The following is a 20,558-nucleotide window of genomic DNA, read 5'->3' on the forward strand; positions in this document are numbered from 1 at the left end:
CACTATGAGAAAATAATATTGGACATGAGCACTAAAGATAAATATTACAGGGGAAAAGACAGAGAAGAGAGAAGAGGAAGTATGGTAAAGAATGTAAAGCAATTATTCTTTTTTTTTTTTTTTTTTTTTTTTTTATATTATCTCCGCTTGAATTCAGGGTAACTCGCGGAACGCTTCCCTATATACTCGATAGAATGGCTAGTATATCCCATCACCTAACCATATAGGGTGGTTAATTTGTAAATTTCTTCCCTCCTGACATACAGGGGGAAGGAACGTAGGGATATTTATGGCTCCTAAGGGAAAGGAACCATTCATTTTAGTGTTATTTGTAGGGGTGCAATGTCTTGTATGTTATGTCATTTATTGGTTGTCCAGACTGAGGGGAAAGGGGTCAGATAGAAGTAAGGTATGCTTAGAATAGCATCTCTCAATGTAAGGGGGTTAAATACACCACAGAAAAGAGTTATTCTCACCGACTTTATTAGGAAAGAGTCAATACATATATGTGGAATACAAGAGTCACACTGGCTAAAAAATGACAAGGATAGATTTAGCTCAAAAGAGTTCCCACATATTTTTAGATCCTCTATGCCCAAGAACAAGAAAAGAGGAGTAGCAATTATAATTTCCGCAAAGATAGATTTCAAGTTAATTCATCAAGTTTCAGATGACGAAGGAAGGACTCTCATAATAATTGGAGAGATAAACAATCAGAGATACACAATTGTAAATCTATATGCCCCCAATAAAGCTCCCATAAGGTTTTTAAATAAACTGGTGAATAAAGTCGAAAAAATTAAACAAGGGAAAATAATATATATGGGAGACTTCAACTGTATTCTAGACCCTGAAATGGACAGAAATAAATTAAAAACAAATGAGAACAAGAGACAGTTAGAACAGTCCTCCCAAAAATTTAACGAGGTAATTAAAAAGGCAGGTCTTATGGATACATGGCGCATATGGCATCCTATGGAAAGGGATTATACTTGTTTTTCCTTCCCGCACCAGGTATATTCAAGAATAGATTACATATTGACAGAAATAAATATTGTTAGAAGGGTCAAAAAAATTTTGATCACTAATATCCCATGGTCAGATCACAATGCTTTAATTCTGGAAATCAAAGAAGAATTTCCCAAAACTAGATCTAACTGGAGATTGAATGAAAATTTGTTAAAAAAAAAACAAAATGTAGACACAATACAAAAGGCTATAGAAGATTATTTCAGAGAAAACAATAATCCTGAGACCTCACTAGCTACGCTCTGGTGTGCGTTTAAATGTACAATCAGGGGAAGCTTTATAAAAATGGGCACAGAGGAAAAAAAAAGAAATTTACAAAACTTGGCACAACTTTATATAGATCATGATAGATTGGAAAAACAGAATAAAAAAAAAATATCGTTTGAAATAAGTAAAGAATTAAAAAAAATAAAGGAGAGCATTAATAATATATTGATAAACAAATCTAACCTTGCGTTAGAACGTTTAAGAAGAAACTGGTATTATAAAGGGAATAAAGCGGATAAACTACTAACAAATAGATTAAAAAAGGAAAAAACTAAAAAAATTATTTCTAAAATAAAAATAAATGGAGAAGAAGTAGTCCTGTCGCCAGAGAAGATCGGTAACGCATTTCAAAAATATTACGCAGAACTATACAATCTACCCGGGGGAAATAATGCCGATGATATTTCCAAATTCATTACAGAACTCAAACTCCCGCGTATAACAGAGGCCCAACTGGAAGTATTAAATGAACCTGTCTTACAAAATGAAGTAGAATCTGCAATTAAAAAATTAAAATCAAAAAAAGCACCAGGTCCTGACGGGTTCAGTAACTGCTTTTATAGAACCTTTAGGGGTAATATAATAGAACCTCTTACCAAACTATTTAATGACTTTATGACATACGGAAATATTCCCAGCGAATTGTTAAAAGCCCACATAGTTCCAATTCCAAAGCCTGGAAAAAATTTGGAATTAGTAATAAATTATAGACCTATTTCATTACTTAACAGCGATATTAAAATCTACTCTTCTGTTTTAGCAGACAGGTTATCTAATGTAATAACTAGTATTATTCATCAAGATCAGGTGGGCTTCATATCCAGTAGAGCCCCAACTTCTAATATTAGGAGATTGATAGATGTGGCAGATTTGGCAACCAGATATAAGATCCCCCTCCTTGCCCTGTCACTAGATGCCGAAAAGGCCTTTGACAGGGTAAGGTGGGAGTTTCTGGAGACAGCCCTGTCTGGCTTCGGATTTCAAGGTAATATCACCAGGGCTATCATGGCTTTATATACAACTCCAACGGCCAGGGTAGTGGGAAGCGGATTTTCTTCCGAATGGTTCCAGTTAACAAATGGAACTAGACAGGGTTGCCCCCTGTCCCCTCTATTATATCTGATTAGTCTTGAACCATTAGCACACAAAATCAGAGCGGATGACTCTATAAAAGGAATGGAACTAGAGAACGAATCACTAAAGCTTACAATGTATGCAGACGATGTGGTACTCACTCTGAGAAATCCCGTGAAATCCATGGAAAAGGTCATGGATTCCATAGAGGAATACTCATTATATTCAGGATATAAATTAAATTTAAGCAAGTCTACAGCACTCTCATTCAATCTCACGTTGAATATTAAACAAAAGTTATTTGACAAATTCGGATTTAATTGTGAAAAAAAAACCATGGAAGTTTTGGGCATAGAAATTACTAATGAACCAAATAATATGATGGAACAAAATTTTTTAAGGCTAATGAAAGATACAGCTAAAACCCTGAATAATTGGAAGGGAATTGAAGTATCATGGTGGGGGAGAATAAATATTATAAAATTCTATATATACCCAAAGTGGGTGTATCTCTTTCGCATGCTACCCCTTTACTGCTCTGAAAGTTGGCTATCTTTAGCACAATCAATCATTAACAAATTTATTTGGGGCCAAAAACGTCCTAGATTAAGCAGAAACCACTCAAAATTAAAGTTAAAAGCGGGTGGACTGGGAATCCCACAATTAAATCATACCTGGAGAGCATGTAACATTGCACATGCAATAATAACCCAATCTGATGTAGCAAAAGAACAAATTTGGGTTAAAATGGAACAGAGCCTACTTAATGATGAAATAAAGGAGGATATATACCCTCTTTTTTGGAAGACAGACCATAGAAAAAACCTTAGACAAGGTAATTATGATAAGGGCTTGATCCTAAACAATTTAATCCCCATATGGTACAAATTAAGAAAAGATCTAGACTTAAAAGACAAACTGCTTACTAGCATTGATTTTAGACAGTTACAAAAAAATATAATGGATCTAAACATCCAGAGCTGGATCAATGCAGGAGTCAACAAAATCAACAACATAATAGATAATGGCAAGATAAAAGATTTTAATACTTTAACTGACGAATATAAGTTACAAGCCAAAGAGATATTTACCTATATGAGAATAAAGGGGTACCTTAATGAGCACTTAATAAAAAATTACTCAGCGAAACATTTAATACTGGAACAATTATTAAAAGACCATACTATTATTAAAAAGTTAGTCTCAAAGTGTTTTAAGTTAATCGAAACTGACCCGGAAGAAATTATTGGCCTAGTGATATCAAAATGGGAGAAGGAAATAGACAATAACATAAGTTACGAGGACTGGATAAAAGCACTGAATTTGACCATAAAGAATGTACACTGTCTGAACTTAGTGGAACTCCAATATAAAATCATGAATAGATGGTATTTAACGCCAGATAAACTTGCTAAAATGTACCCGGATGCATCCGATAAATGCTGGCGCTGCGGGGAACATAAGGCAGGAATGCTACATATATGGTGGGAATGTGGTGAGATAAAAAGTTTTTGGGATATTGTAACTAAGAATATTGAATCATGGACAGGAATTAAGGTTGATAAGAAACCACAGTCTTTTCTGTTACAACTACATATGTCTCAGAATCTAGACCAATATGTTGTCCTGATAATCCATACACTGTTAGCAGCCAAAATATCAATTGCTAGGAAATGGAAAGCTAGAGAAATCCCAATATGGGAGGAAGTAAAATCACAATTAATCTATCAGTTGAAAATGGAGATAGGGATAGTTAAAGAACCAAGTACTCTGAAAAATTGGCTAGATATTATACAGGAAAATTAGTTTATAGAACCCTGCTTACATTTGATACAAAGATAGCTAGATGCTATAATAGGAATGTAAAATTACTTAAGTAAAATCTAATCTGACTCAAGTTAGACCCCAGTCTGGACTTTTTGTTTATTTTTGTTATTGTATAGTTAACGTTTTGTATGTCTGATATGTATACACTTGAATTTTTTTATCACGTAAATGCAATATGAGAAAATGGAAATGCATAAAAGGCTGTATATGTTTTATATAATAAGAAAAAAAATAAAATATTAAACAAGTAAAAAAAAAGAAAGGAAAAAAAAAAGGGAAAAGAGAAAAAAGAAAAAAAAAAAATCTCATCTGATGATAATTCATCCTCATCTTCTGAAGATGAAGAATCTGATGCTGATTCTGATTATTACGTATACTCTGAGGTACCTGATGATGAAAACGTTATTATAGATATTGCAGGAAAAACTTTTATTTAATCCAAATAACATAAAACATTCTCGTTCAGCCAAATGGGTACCGATGACTATCAGATTTATGAAAAGCTGTAGATTGGTCTTGCATATTTCAAAAGTAATTCTGTAATTTGTTTAGATATATATTTTATTATTATTTTAGCTTTTAACATTAGCTTTTGTGAGGAAACTCACATTAACCAGATCCTTCAATTTAAAAGAAGCTAATAGTTTGGAGCATTGTCCTATATCGCTTAATGATCCACAAGATAAGATTATCCTGAAAAACTTGATGTCTTTACTTCAGGAATAGGAGTCAAACATCCAAGAGATTGATGCGTTTGAAGTCATCAATGCTAATATTACTTTGGGTGTTAAGGCACCATCAACTTATTATCCTACCTCTGATAAAGGTAATTTTATATCTATTTTTTATGAATTGGTCTTTTAGGGTTTTGGAAATATCCATAAAACAAGATGGGACCAAAATGAACAACCTTAATAACAGAGATATTGGTGCCTTAAAAAGTCTCAAGAATAATAATAATAAAGTTTTACTTGATAGAGACCAATATCTCAAGAAATCTCTAAGAATTTTGGGTGATGAGAATTACTATTTGAAATTAACCTCTGACCCCACCTCACGTTCCTCTAAAGAACTACGACAGCTTATTGAAAAGGCGTTTGTGAAAGAAACAAAAGACAAAAAAGAATACCTCCTGTCTTCAGGTTGGGATGTCTCCATTTTTTATGACTTACCTAAAATTCACAAGAGCATTCAAAATCTCCCATGCCGTCCTATTATTTCCTCTATTGAATCCTTTACTGCCCCGCTTTCTAAATGGGTTTATTTCCACCTCCAGCATTATGTCCCCAATCTACCCTCCTATTTACAAGATAGGGGTCATGTTTTATCCCTCATACAAGATTTAAATTGGAAGGATGACTACACTTGGGTTACCATTGATGTCACTTCTTTATATTCAAATATTAATCACTCAAAGGGATTACAAGCTTTACAACACTTCCTGTTTGCTGATCCTCTTTTACCTTTGACCCAAGCCCAAACTATTATGGATTTTACATATTTTATTCTCACCCATAATTATTTTACTTTTAATGATGTCTTTTATCTTCACACTAGGGGGACAACAATGGGAGCGAATTTTGCCCCATCCTACGCCAACCTATTCATGGATTTCTGGGAGGAATCATACATTTTACATAATTCACAGTGAACAATCATCTTGTATTTTAATTATTTGGGATGGTGGCTTAACTGAGATAGAGGAATTTATGATCCACCTCAATGCCAATGATTGGGGGCTGACCTTTACGTGCAATACCAACAAACTTAAAATAGAATTTTTAGACCTGATTGTATCTGCACAAAAAAATTTCAGAAAAAAGTGGATGTAAATGGATTTTTACATGTCACCAGTGGTCACCACCCTACCTGGATATGTAATGTTCCCCAAGGACAATTCACTAGACTACGTAGGAACTGTTCCTCTACTGATGACTTTGAAGCAGAAGCACTTACGTTAAGTGCCCACTTCCTGGAGAAAAAATATCCCCCAAGATCTATTCTCTCAGCTTACAAGAGAGTAAGAAGTACAGATAGGGCCTGACTAATACCCTGTTCCTCATCCAACCTTATAGAAGATCCCCACACCATCCAAGTCTATACAGAGGAGTCACCTACAGTTAAAGTTATTGGAAAAAGTTCATCCCCATGTAAAAATTACCCATCATAAACACACTATTAGTACTAAGGATATATCTTCAAACAAAGGTCCCTTTTCCCCCACTATATTCAATTGTGCATATGATGAAATAATAGATATTCTACACAGACATTGGTCCATTTTAAAATTAGATCCCTTACTTAAATTAAGCATCCCGGATAAACCTATGGTCACTTTTTGAAAATGTAAGAATCTGAAGAATATTCTGGCCCCCTCAAAATTTAATACCAACAATTCCGACCTATGAATCAAATTACCCCTGGGAACTTTCGATGTGGGAGCTTGAGATGTCTCACATGCAGCTTTATTTGTCACAAATCTACAAAATTTGGACCCTTTAGAAGTGAGATAACCTACCCTATTACAGATAGAATCACCTGTAATTCTACTTTTGTGGTCTATCTCCTGACGTGCAAATGTGGCTTCCAATATGTGGGCCAAACCACAAAACCTTTGAAAGTTAGGTTTAGGGAGCACAGATATCAGATCCTACATAAAGATAGGAAGTCCTCGGTAGCAGTAACCCCATGGACAGGCCCGGACTGGCCATCGGGCACACCGGGCAAATGCCCGGTGGGCCGCGATGTCCGTGGGGCCGAGGCCGGCAGGGGAGATCACAGGATCTCCCCTGCCATCCCGTGCAGGGCCAGCGCTATCCGAGCGCCGGCCCTGCTGTGTGTCTCCATGGGCCGGTGGGGAGATCAAAGATCTCCCTCACCGGCCCAGAGACACTGTTACATGCGGCTGCTGGCTGGGGTGTGAGGGAGGGAGGAGAGGGCCGGCGGAGCTTGTGGCGAAACCAACCTCGCCACTGGGCCCTGGAGAAGCCTGTTTGCTAGCCTCCTACCTGCTGACTATGGCCCCTGGGTTATTTGGGGCATATTGTACTGTATATTGCTGCTACTGGCCCTTTTAACAGCATCTATGGACACATTGGGACTTTTGGGACTACTGTCCCTTTAAGACTGTGATACATATTCTAGTGTACTGCCTGTAATATTATATGTGTATTTGTGTGTTAAGTTTAACCTGGGATATGTATGCAGCATTCATCTGATTGTTCGGTAGAATCACTCCATTTATTATATTGAGTGAAACTACCGAACAACCAGACCACCCAGGAATAAGTGTGCCTCCAATTACAGTTTGCAACAATGTTGCAAACGGGTAATTGGCAATCAGTGTAATGTATTCTTTGTCCTCTGGGTGGCCGCCATTCGGGAAACAAACACGTGGCGGCGACCATCTTAAACTACCGAACAGCGGTGTTTTGCCGTCGAGTGTCTGGAACTAAAATCGGACACTTGACTAGGCAAACACCGCTGAGACCTCCATACTTCCAGAAATTCGTATAGAAACTACCGAATGACCTGCCGTTCGGTAGAAAGAACCCCACAAACAAGGGAATTAATTCAAACCCTCTCCAGGCTCTATAACACAGGCAATTCGTCTGTTTTCATTCCCTTGTCTGTGACCGACCGCAGGGCCAAAATGCATGGAACTGTTTTCGGATACTTTACCCATGCGGTCGGTCAAATCTTTGGAACCCCATATCTCCCGAACCGTTTATCCGAATGAACTGATTTTTGGATATGTTGTCCCCCTGAATAAGGGCGATGCTGGATTTAAAGGTGTACCCCCGGGTTTTGGGGTACATCCAGAACTTGGCTGAAAAGGTGTACCGGATAATTGGGTTTAATGTTATCTGAGGGGAGGGGATGTGTGGGCTGAACCATTTATGTGGTTGGATATTTTATGCCTCCCCCTGGGTGTGGACTGTATGTGTATTATTGTAATAAAAGCCGGGCTGGATGAGCCAGTCCAGAGTTCCTGTTTTACCCTCAAAGTGATGTGTCGTCTCATTATTGGGGGGAAGGATTTATTGCATGCTGTTCCAGTTGACTGCTAGGAGTACAAGCCTATTCGTATGGTTCCTATTCAACGTTCTACAGCATTCATATGCTAGAGAGGATTCCTATGCTTCTCTGATTCGGTGATTGGGGTGTCTGCCAGAGTGCTTGGAGTCCTCAGGAAGCACTAGGAGCATCCATTAACGGAGGTACCAAGTCGGGGTGCCAGGTGATCCGTTACATAGCTCTAGCCAGCAGCTCCGCCGGATCCTCTCGCGAGGTCTGAGCATTGCCGCGGTTACCGCGGCAACGCTCAGATCTCGCGAGAGTGAACTCTAGCCGGCAGGGGCTAGAGTTCACTCTCACCACTGGACCACCAGGGAAGGCAGCATGGTCCCCCTCCCAGGCAGACCGGCTCCCCACACCCAGGCAGACCGGCCCAGGCTAAAGGTAAAGTGGGAGGGAGGGGGATATAACTTTTTTTTTTTTTTTTTTACTTATTAATAAAAAACATATTTAAATGTAAAAAAAAAAACAGCCCCCTCATACACACACACACACATCACCCCCAGAAACACTCATCACCCCCAGATACACAGCACCCAGACACACACATCACCCCCAGACACACAGCACCCAGACACACACATCACCCCCAGACACAAACAGCACCCCCAGACACACACAGCACCCCCAGACACACACAGCACCCAGACACACACAGCACCCAGACACACACAGCACCCCCAGACACACACAGCACCCCCAGACACACACAGCACCCCCAGACACACACAGCACCCCCAGACACACAGCGCACCCCCAGACACACACATCACCCCCAGACACACACATCACCCCCAGACACACACATCACCCCCAGACACACACATCACCCCCAGACACACAGCACCCAGACACACACAGCACCCCCAGACACACACAGCACCCCCAGACACACACAGCACCCAGACACACACAGCACCCAGACACACACAGCACCCAGACACACACAGCACCCAGACACACACACAGCACCCTCAGACACACACACAACACCCTCAGACACACACACACACAGCACCCTCAGACACACACACAGCACCCTCAGACACACACACAGCACCCTCAGACACACACACAGCACCCCCAGACACACACAGCACCCCCAGACACACACAGCACCCTCAGACAGACAGCACCATCGCTCACACACACACATATATTTTCTTTGTCTGTTAACTCACTGAGGGTTATTATATATATATATATATATATATATATATATATATATATAAAATAACCCTCAGTGAGTTAACAGACAAAGAAAATTAGAAACCTAGAATGTGACGGCAGATAAAAACACCCTCACACACAGCACCCCTCTTACATACACACAAACTGCGCCCCTCACACATACAATACGTCCAAATATATATATATATATATATATATATATATATACATACACACACACACACACTACAGCACCCCACACACTGCACCACTACACACATTACGCTCCAGATACACGCTAGATCCCTTACCCTATATGCACTCTTAATCCTCTATACACACACACACACACACACGATCTCCTATACACACTCTGGGTCCTTTACACACTAGATCTCCTACACACACACACACTGCACCACCTACACACACACTACATTTATTGTCAGCAAACACATACAACATTCTCTAAACACACCCTCTCTACAACCCCTACACACACTACGTCACCTATACACATGCACTACAGCCCGTATGCACACACTCGCTACATCCCCTATAACACTATGCCCCCTATACACACACTCTCTACAGCCCCTAGCCACACATATTACTCCACAAACACAAATTAAATTGACCTATTTACACAATACCACACTACGCTCTACACACACGCAATCCCACAAGAAGGCTCCAAACGCATGCACCATACACTTTCCTGGCCCTTTTGTCCTCTGGTATCCCACTTGTGGACACACCAGAGACAATTTAAAAGCAAACACAGCGCAAAATTTGCTTGCGCTGCGCAGAACAAATACAGGGCCCTTTTCTAATGCCAGAGCTCTTCAGCGGGGCTCTCTGAGCATTGAACCAACTTGCTCACTTTGAGAGGGGGCGTGCTTGTCATTAGTGATGACAAAACACACCCTCTCTGGCCCCGCCCCCTTCTTAGGGGGCTGCTCTGATTGAAAAATGCCCGGGCCTAATTTTTTTCCCAGTCCGGCCCTGCCCATGGATATTACAGTTATGGGCATTGAAATTATATCTAATATTGGGGATACAGCTAAACGTAGGAGATTCCTCATTGATGCTGAATCCAAATGGATACACAAACTTAATACCCTTACTCCTCATGGTCTTAACGAGGAACTTGATCAAATACGCTCATAATAACTTAATCCCATTAGTTTGTCCCTGGTTTTTATAAGTGGTCTGTTTCACTATGTAACCCTTACCCTTTTAAATTTTATTCTATATGAAATTGTCTTCGGTTTTATTATTTTTAAACATTATTTTGATATGATGTTCTTTCACTTTATTATTATCTCTAACTGTGATGAATTTCAGATTCATTTCTTTCTTGGTTGTTTTTTTACTCTGCTTTTTATCATAGGTTATACCTTCTCTATGTACATTATATTAGGATTATTAGCCAGATTGATACACATCTATCATCTAGGTTTTTATTGTTAATTTTACAAATTGTGTATATTATGATTGATATTATATTATATTAGGATTATTAGCCAGATTGATACACATCTATCATCTAGGTTTTTATTGTTGATTTTACATATTGTGTATATTATGATTGATATTATATTATATGAGGATTATTAGCCAGATTGATACACATCTATCATCTAAGTTTTTATTGTTGATTTTACACATTGTGTATATTATGATTAGTGATGTCGCGAACACAAAATTTTCGGTTCGCGAACGGCCATAGACTTCAATGGGCAGGCTAATTTTAAAACCCACAGGGACTCTTTCTGGCCACAATAGTGATGGAAAAGTTGTTTCAAGGGGACTAACACCTGGACTGTGGCATGCCGGAGGGGGATCCATGGCAAAACTCCCATGTAAAATTACACAGTTGATGCAGAGTCTGGTTTTAATCCATAAAGGGCATAAATCACCTAACATTCCTAAATCACAATGGATATGGATTGACACCTGACATATGACATATTGACACCTTGACATATGGATTGACACCTGTCCTCAGAGACCCTGATACACACTGACACAGAGCAGAATAGGGACTATTCCCCCTACATAGGGTCACTTGGCAGATATGGATTGACACCTATCCTAAGGATCCCTGATACACACTGACACAGAGCAGAATAGGGACTGTTCCCCCTACATAGGGTCACTTGGCAGATATGGTTTGACACCTATCCTCAGAGACCCTGATACACACTGACACAGCAGAATAGGGACTGTACCCCCTACATAGGGTCACTTGGCAGATATGGATTGACACCTGTACTCAGGGACCCTGATACACACTGACACAGAGCAGAATAGAGACTGTTCCCCCTACATAAGGTCACTTGGAAGATATGGATTGACACCTGTCCTCAGGGACCCTGATACACACTGACACAGAGCAGAATAGGGACTGTTCCCCCTACATAAGGTCACTTGGCAGATATGGATTGACACCTATCCTAATGATCCCTGATACACACTGACACAGAGCAGAATAGAGACTGTTCCCCCTACATAAGGTCACTTGGAAGATATGGATTGACACCTGTCCTCAGGGACCCTGATACACACTGACACAGAGCAGAATAGGGACTGTTCCCCCTACATAAGGTCACTTGGCAGATATGGATTGACACCTATCCTAATGTCCCTGATACACACTGACACAGAGCAGAATAGGGACTGTTCCCCCTACATTGGGTCACTTGGCAGATATGGATTGACACCTGTCCTCAGGGACCCTGATACACACTGACACAGAGCAGAATAGGGACTGTTCCCCCTACATAAGGTCACTTGGCAGATATGGATTGACACCTATCCTAATGTCCCTGATACACACTGACACAGAGCAGAATAGGGACTGTTCCCCCTACATTGGGTCACTTGGCAGATATGGATTGACACCTGTCCTCAGAAACCCTGATACACACTGACACAGAGCAGATTAGGGACTGTTCCCCCTACATAGGGTCAGTTGGCAGATATGGATTGACACCTGTCCTCACGGACCCTGATACACACTGACACAGAGCAGAATAGGGACTGTTCCTCCTACATAGGGTCACTTGGCAGATATGGATTGACACCTGTCCTCAGAGACCATGATACACACTGACACAGAGCAGAATAGAGACTGTTCCCCCTACATAGGGTCACTTGGCAGATATGGATTGACACCTGTCCTCGGAGACCCTGATACACACTGACACAGAGCAGAATAGGGAATATTCACTAAATGCCAAACATTGTTATACAGGGGAATATTCAGTAAATAAGGATAAAGGGGGGGGACCTACTGTCCTCCCCCCCGGCCCCCACCCCTGTGCCGTGGGTGGGGGCCATAAATCACAATGGGGGGGACCTACTGTCGTCCCGCCCGCCCCCACCCATGAGCGGTGGGTGGGGGCCATAAAAATAATGAGGGGGGGACCTACTGTATGATGTTGTATCGATCAGGTAGTGTAAGGGTTACTCCCGCTTCACAGTGACAGACCAAACTCCCCGTTTAACGCACCGCAAACAACCGCAAACAGTCCATTTTTACAACTGCAAACTCCCCATTTGCACAAGGTTGGATACCAAGCTAGCCATGTCCGTTCCTTGTCCTCACTGATGTCATTGATGGTCTCTTCCTCCACCCAGCCACGTACAACACCAAGGGTCCCTGAAAGTATGCTAATAAACTGAGAAAAGAAAAAAGAAGGAGATCTAAAACTGGCATAGGAAAAGGTTAGACAACTATAATAAAGTGATACCTACAAATCCTAGTGAGCATAGGTGTATAATCAGTGGCGTACACACAACCCATGGGGCCCCGGTGCGAAAACTGATCCGTGGCCCCCCCCCCGGGCTTACTCTGCGCGGGCTGGGGCCGCAACACATGGCGGCGGGCACCTGGTCGCAGGGCTGCGACCCGTGCGACCGCGGTATGTACGCCATGCATAAACACATACACTTAAAGGACCACTACAGACACTCAGATCAAATCAGCTCAATGAAGTGGTCTGGGTGCCAGGTCTCTCTAGTTTTAACCCTGCAGCTGAAAACATAGCAGTTTCAGAGAAACTCACTGAGGGTTAATCCAGCCTCTAGTGGCTGTCTCATTGACAGCCGCTAGAGAATTTTCTGCGATTCTCACTGTGTGGCTCTTGCCACGCATGTGCATTCGGAGCTGAGAGGCGGATCGGGACGGAGAGATCCCCAGCACCAAGGGAGCCCGGCGCTGGAGAAAGGTAAGTGCTTTAGACATACACACACACACACACACACACACACACACACTCTCATGAACAGACGCACACATTTACTGACAGACACACACTCAGTGACAGACGCACACAAACATACTCAGTAACAGACACACACACTAACACTAACACACACTCTAACACTAACACACACTCTAACACTAACACACTCACTAACACACACTCACTAACACTAACACACACACACTCAATAACACACACTCACACTAACACACACACATACACACACACTAACACACACTAACACTAACACACACTAACACTAACACACACACACACTAACACACACTAACACACTCACTAACACACACACACTAACACACACACACTAACACACACACACTCACTAACACACTCACTAACACACTCACTAACACACACACTAACACTAACACACACTAACAAACACACTAACAAACACACTAACACACACTAACACACACACACTAACACACACACAATAACACACACACACTCACTAACACACTCACTAACACACTCACTAACACACTCACTAACACACTCACTAACACACTAACACTAACACACTCACTAACACACCCACTAACACTAACACACACACTAACACTCACACTAACACACTAACACACTCACTAACACTAACACACTCATTAACACACTCACACTAACACACTCACTAACACACTCACTAACACACTCACTAACACAATCACTCACACTAACACACTCACTAACACTAACACACTCACTAACACACTCACACTAACACAATCACTCACCAGGGCCGGTGCAAGGATTTTTGCCGCCCTAGGCAAAAAAAAATTGCCGCCCCCCCATATGTCCAGCCCACCATGTGACATCACAATGCCCCGCCCATATGCTCTGCCATATGGGCCAACGCCAGTCTTCACAAAGTGTCTTATCTGAAAAGACAGTGTGTTTACATTAGAAAGCCTACAGGCACAGGCTATAGACACCAGAACCACTACATTATGCTGTAGTGCTTCTGGTGACTATAGTATCCATTTAATGTGAGGTAAATTAGAGATTAGTGCCACTAATAATATATTGGATTGCCTACTTACCACCAGATGAGGACAAGAGGCTGATGATGGGCTCAGTCTGACTCCACAGGTCTGGTGTAGAAGAGGCTCTCTAGAGACTGTTTTTAACAGTGCTCACAACAATTAACGAACAGGAAGCAGCTCCATTTTTTAGGGCCCCTTACACAGCTCAAGGTCTGGGCCCCCAGGGGGCATACGCCTACAATGCCCACCCATAAATCCACCTACATGGCCCATCCGTGAGTTGGGGATGTTTTATGTGTGCAATTTGTGTAAGGGATGTAGTGTGTTTATAGGGGATGTAGTGTGTTTTTGCTTGTAAGGAATGCATTGTATGTTTCTGGGTGTGTGTGTGTGTGTGTGTGTGTGTGCAAGGTTTGTTTCTGTGTATGTAATTGAATGCAGTGTGTGTCTGTAAGGGGTGCATTAATTATGTAAGAACGTAAGGGATGAATTGTGTGTTTCGGGTGTGTCTGTGTGTGAGTAGGAATGCATTGTTTGTTTCTGTGTGTGTGGGGGGGATGCATTGTGTATGTGTGTAGTGTAAAAGAGAGGGTTTGTGGGGTAGGATAGGGTCCTTATCCCCCCCTCCCTCCTATAGTGCTCCTTATCCCCCCCTCCCATAGTGCTCCTTATCCCCCCCCTCCCATAGTGCTCCTTATCCCCCTCCTCCCATAGTGCTCCTTATCCCCCCCCTCCCATAGTGGTCCTTATCCCAACCATCCCTCCCCTAGTGGTCCTTATACCCCCCATCCCTCCCCTAGTGGTCCTTATACCCCCCTCCCCTAGTGGTCCTTATACCCCCCCTAGTGGTCCTTATACCCCCCCCTCCCCTAGTGGTCCTTATACCCCCCCTCCCCTAGTGGTCCTTATACCCCCCCTCCCTTAGTGGTCCTTATACCCCCCCCCTTAGTGGTCCTTATACCCCCCTCCCTTAGTGGTCCTTATACCCTCCCTTAGTGGTCCTTATACCCTCCCCCCCTCCCTTAGTGGTCCTTATACCCTCCCCCCTCCCTTAGTGGTCCTTATACCCTCCCCCCCTCCCTTAGTGATCCTTATACCCCCTCCCTCCCTTAGTGGTCCTTATACCCTCCCCCAGTGGTCCTTATACCCCCCTCCCCTAGTGGTCCTTATACCCCCCCTCCCTTAGTAGTCCTTATACCCCCCTCCCTTAGTGGTCCTTATACCCCCCCCTCCCTTAGTGGTCCTTATACCCCCCCTCCCTTAGTGGTCCTTATACCCCCCCTCCCTTAGTGGTCCTTATACCCTCCCCCCCTCCCTTAGTGGTCCTTATACCCCCCCTCCCTTAGTGGTCCTTATACCCCCCCCTTAGTGGTCCTTATACCCTCCCCCCCTCCCTTAGTGGTCCTTATACCCCCCCTCCCTTAGTGGTCCTTATACCCCCCCTCCCTTAGTGGTCCTTATACACCCCCCCTCCCTTAGTGGTCCTTATACACTCCCCCCTCCCTTAGTGGTCCTTATACCCTCCCCCCCTCCCTTAGTGGTCCTTAAACCCTCCCTCCCTCCCTTAGTGGTCCTTAAACCCCCCCCCCTTAGTAGTCCTTAACACCCCCCCCCCCTTAGTGGTCCTTACCCTCCCCTCCTGCCCATGTAGCGTGGCCGGGCGGCGCGGAACGCGGGACAGGAACCATTGTTTCCTGTACCCGGCCGCCGGCGGAATGACAGGAAATGCTCACTGAGTGAGCACTTCCTGTCATTTCGCCAGCGGCCGGGTACAGGAAACAAAGGTTCCTGTCCCCGTTCCGCGCTGCCCGGCCACGCTACATGGAGACCGGCAGGAGGGAGCGCTCTGCGCTTCCCTCCTGCCGGTCACTCAAACCCGGCCGCCCTCACACAGCAGTGCTGCGCCGCCTGGGGCTTGCTAAAGCGCTCAGGCGGCGCAGCATGAGGAGGTGCACCGGGGACAGGGATCCGGCGCCCCCTAGTAAGATGCGCCCTAGGCGGCTGCCTAGGTCGCCTTACAGGTGGCGCCGGCCCTGTCACTCACACTAACACAATCACTAACACTAACACACTCATTAACACACTCACTAACACACTAACTAACGCACTCACTAACACACTCACACACACACACTAACACTAACACACTCACTAACACACTCACACTAACACACTCACTAACACAATCACTAACACAATCACTCACACAATCACTCACACTAACACACTCACACTAACACAATCACTCACACTAACACACTCACTAACACACTCACTAACACTAACACACTCACTAACACACTGTCACGTCTAAACATTTGTTATGAAGGAACACAACTGCAGATTTCTTATAGTTTGAATATTTATTATAAAAAGTAAAAGGTATTGACGTTAAGTCCAATTTACAGGTACTGTAGCTTTAATTAGTAAACGATAACTGAAGTCCACAATTACAGGCACTGTAGCTTTAAGTAGTAAACGATAACTGAAGTCCACAATTACAGGCACTGTAGCTTTAAGTAGTAAACGATAACTGAAGTCCACAATTACAGGCACTGTAGCTTTAAGTAGTAAACGATAACTGAAGTCCACAATTACAGGCACTGTAGCTTTAAGTAGTAAACGATAACTGAAGTCCACAATTACAGGCACTGTAGCTTTAAGTAGTAAACGATAACTGAAGTCCACAATTACAGGCACTGTAGCTTTAAGTAGTAAACGGTAGTAATTAGCAGACACTGAATCAGAAAGAGTCTCTTAGTAGTATTAATGAATTAGGTGATAAGAAGTTACAATAGCTGTTCCATAGCATTTAACTGAAGCAAGACAGATGCAGCTAACTTATATAGAGTATGAGTTGAAGTTAGCTGTAACTGGTTTGTTTTATCGAAGGACCTTGGAGACAGGAAATAACGGCTTTGAAATGTAACGCTTATCACAGAGGTTTTACTTAGCTTCCGGCACATAGAACACTGGTTCCCGAGATCTCCTCAGAGGCGGTTATCATGAGTGAAGAGAGTTCAGCTTTAGTCGTGGATGAGGAGAGGTGAAGGGAACTTGAAGTCTTCCAGTCCGGTCCGGTAACAGAGTGCTTTCACAACGAAGTTGTAGTCGGTTCGTGAGTACGGAACGTAGTTCAATAATCCAGCGTCGATCAGCTGGTGCGGTCGGATTAAATAAGGAGACCGTGTCATAAAGGGGTGTGGCTAGGCTCCGTGGAACCAGGAAGTAAGAGGATACCATAGTTAAGGCATGACACACACTAACACACTAACACTAACACACTCACACGTTCTTTTTTTATTTAATCCCCCCAGCCTCCTTACCTGTGGGAGAGCTGAGGGGATTCCCTGGGGTCCAATGGTGTTGCTGGCCCTGCTGTCACCCGGCTGGGGCGCGCGCGAGGGAGCACTGTCCCCTGAGTGCTCCCTCTTCAGCTCCCTCGCGCGCCGTGTATTGATACCGGAGCCGGAAGATGGCGTCATCTTCCGGCTCCGGTATCAGTGCGGTGCGCGAGGGAGCTTAATAGGGAGCACTCAGGGGACAGTGCTCACTCGCGCGCCCGCCAGCCGGGTGACAGCAGGGCCAGCAACAACACGTCTTTAAAGCATCCTGTCCTTGCCGGCGGGGTCATGGGAGGAGGAGGATGACTTTCACATCTTCCCCTGTTAGATTCCCGTTGTGCTGTGACATCACCCTTATACGCTGTGTAAAGCATACTTTTTAATTTATTTAGCAAATGCTGCATCCTTTCCGACTTGTTGTAATTTGGTAACATTTCAGCCACTTTCTGCTTATACCGGGGGTCTAGTAGCGTGGACACCCAGTACAGGTCGTTCTCCTTCAGCCTTTTAATACGAGGGTCCCTCAACAGGCACGACAGCATGAAAGACCCCATTTGCACAAGGTTGGATGCCGAGCTACTCATTTCTCCGTTCCTCCTCCTCAGTGATCTCAATGAAGGTATGTTCTTCCCCCCAGCCACGTACAACACCACGGGTACCAGATAGGTGACAACGAGCACCCTGGGATGCCTGTTGTGGTTGGTCTTCCTCCTCCTCCTCAAAGCCACATTCCTCCTCTGACTCCTCTTCCTCACAATCCTCTTCCAGCGTTGCCGCAGGTCCAGCAAGCGATGCTGATAAGGCTGTTTCTGGTGGTGATGGTGAGTACAACTCTTCCTCTTCTTCTTCTTCACGCTCATCTACGGCCTGATCCAGCACTCTTCGCAGGGCATGCTCCAGGAAGAAAACAAATGGTATGATGTCGCTGATGGTGCCTTCGGTGCGACTGACTAGGTTTGTCACCTCCTCAAAAGAACACATGAGCCTACAGGCATTGCGCATGAGCGTCCAGTAACATGGCAAAAAAATTCCCAGCTCCCCAGAAGCTGTCCTAGCACCCCGGTCATACAAATATTCATTAACGGCTTTTTCTTGTTGGAGCAGGCGGTCGAACATTAGGAGTGTTGAATTCCAACGTGTCGGGCTGTTGCAAATCAAGCGCCTCACTGGCATGTTGTTTCGCCGCTGGATATCTGCAAAGTGCGCCATGGCCGTGTAGGAATGCCTGAAATGGCCACACACCTTCCTGGCCTGCTTCAGGACGTCCTGTAAGCCTGTGTACTTATGCACAAAGCGTTGTACGATCAGATTACACACATGTGCCATGCACGGCACATGTGTCAACTTGCCCAACTTCAATGCCGCCAACAAATTTGTTCCATTGTCACAAACCACTTTGCCGATATCCAGTTGCTGCGGAGTCAGCCACTTTTCCACCTGTGCGTTCAGGGCGGACAGGAGTGCTTGTCTGGTGTGACTCTCTGCTTTCAAGCAAGTCAAACCCAAGACGGCGTGACACTGCCGTATCCGTGATGTGGAATAGTACCTGGAGAGCTGGGGGGGTGCCGTTGATGTGGAGCAAGACGCAGCAGCAGAAGAGGACTCAGCCGAGGAGGTTATGGAAGAGGATGGAGTAGGAGGAGTAGAGGAGGTCGCATTCCATGCTTGGCAGCGGTCAGCAGGTTTACCCAATGCGCAGTGTAGGTGATATACCTGCCCTGACCATGCTTTGCAGACCAGGTATCAGTGGTCAGATGTACCCTTGCCCCAACACTGTGTGCCAGACATGCCATTACTTACTTTTGCACAATCGAGTACAGGTTGGGGATTGCCTTTTGTGAAAAGAAATTTCGGCCGGGTACCTTCCACTGCGGTATCCCAATAGCCACAAATTTTTTGAACGCCTCAAACTCCACCAGCTTGTATGGTAAAAGCTGGCGGGCTAAGAGTTCAGACAAGCCAGCTGTCAGACGCTGGGCAAGGGGGTGACTTGGTGACATTGGCTTCTTACGCTCAAACATGTCCTTGACAGACACCTGACTGTGGGCAGATGAGTGGGAACTGCTCAAGGCGAGAGACGGAGTGGCGGATGGTTGAGAGGGGGCAAGGAGGACAGCAGTGGTTGACGTGGCTGAAGATGCTGGACCAGGAGGAGGATGGCGACTTTGAATTTGTGTGCTGCTTGTGCTCATGTGTTGATCCCATAGGCGTTTGTGATGTGCGATCATGTGCCTACGCAAAGCAGTTGTACCTAGGTGGGTGTTGGACTTCCCACGACTCAGTTTCTTTTGGCACAGGTTGCAAATGGCATCGCTGTTGTCAGAGGCAGACACACAAAAATAATGCCACACTACTGAGCTCTGCAATGATGGCATTCTGGTGGTGGACACAGCATGCGTTGATTGGCATGCTGTCGGGCTGACCCCGGGTGCCGATGCATGCTGTTCGACTGTGCCACTAGCTCCTTGCGACGACCTCCCCCTGCTTCC

Source organism: Pelobates fuscus, chromosome 2 (assembly GCF_036172605.1).
Source record: "Pelobates fuscus isolate aPelFus1 chromosome 2, aPelFus1.pri, whole genome shotgun sequence".
NCBI lineage: Eukaryota > Metazoa > Chordata > Amphibia > Anura > Pelobatidae > Pelobates > Pelobates fuscus.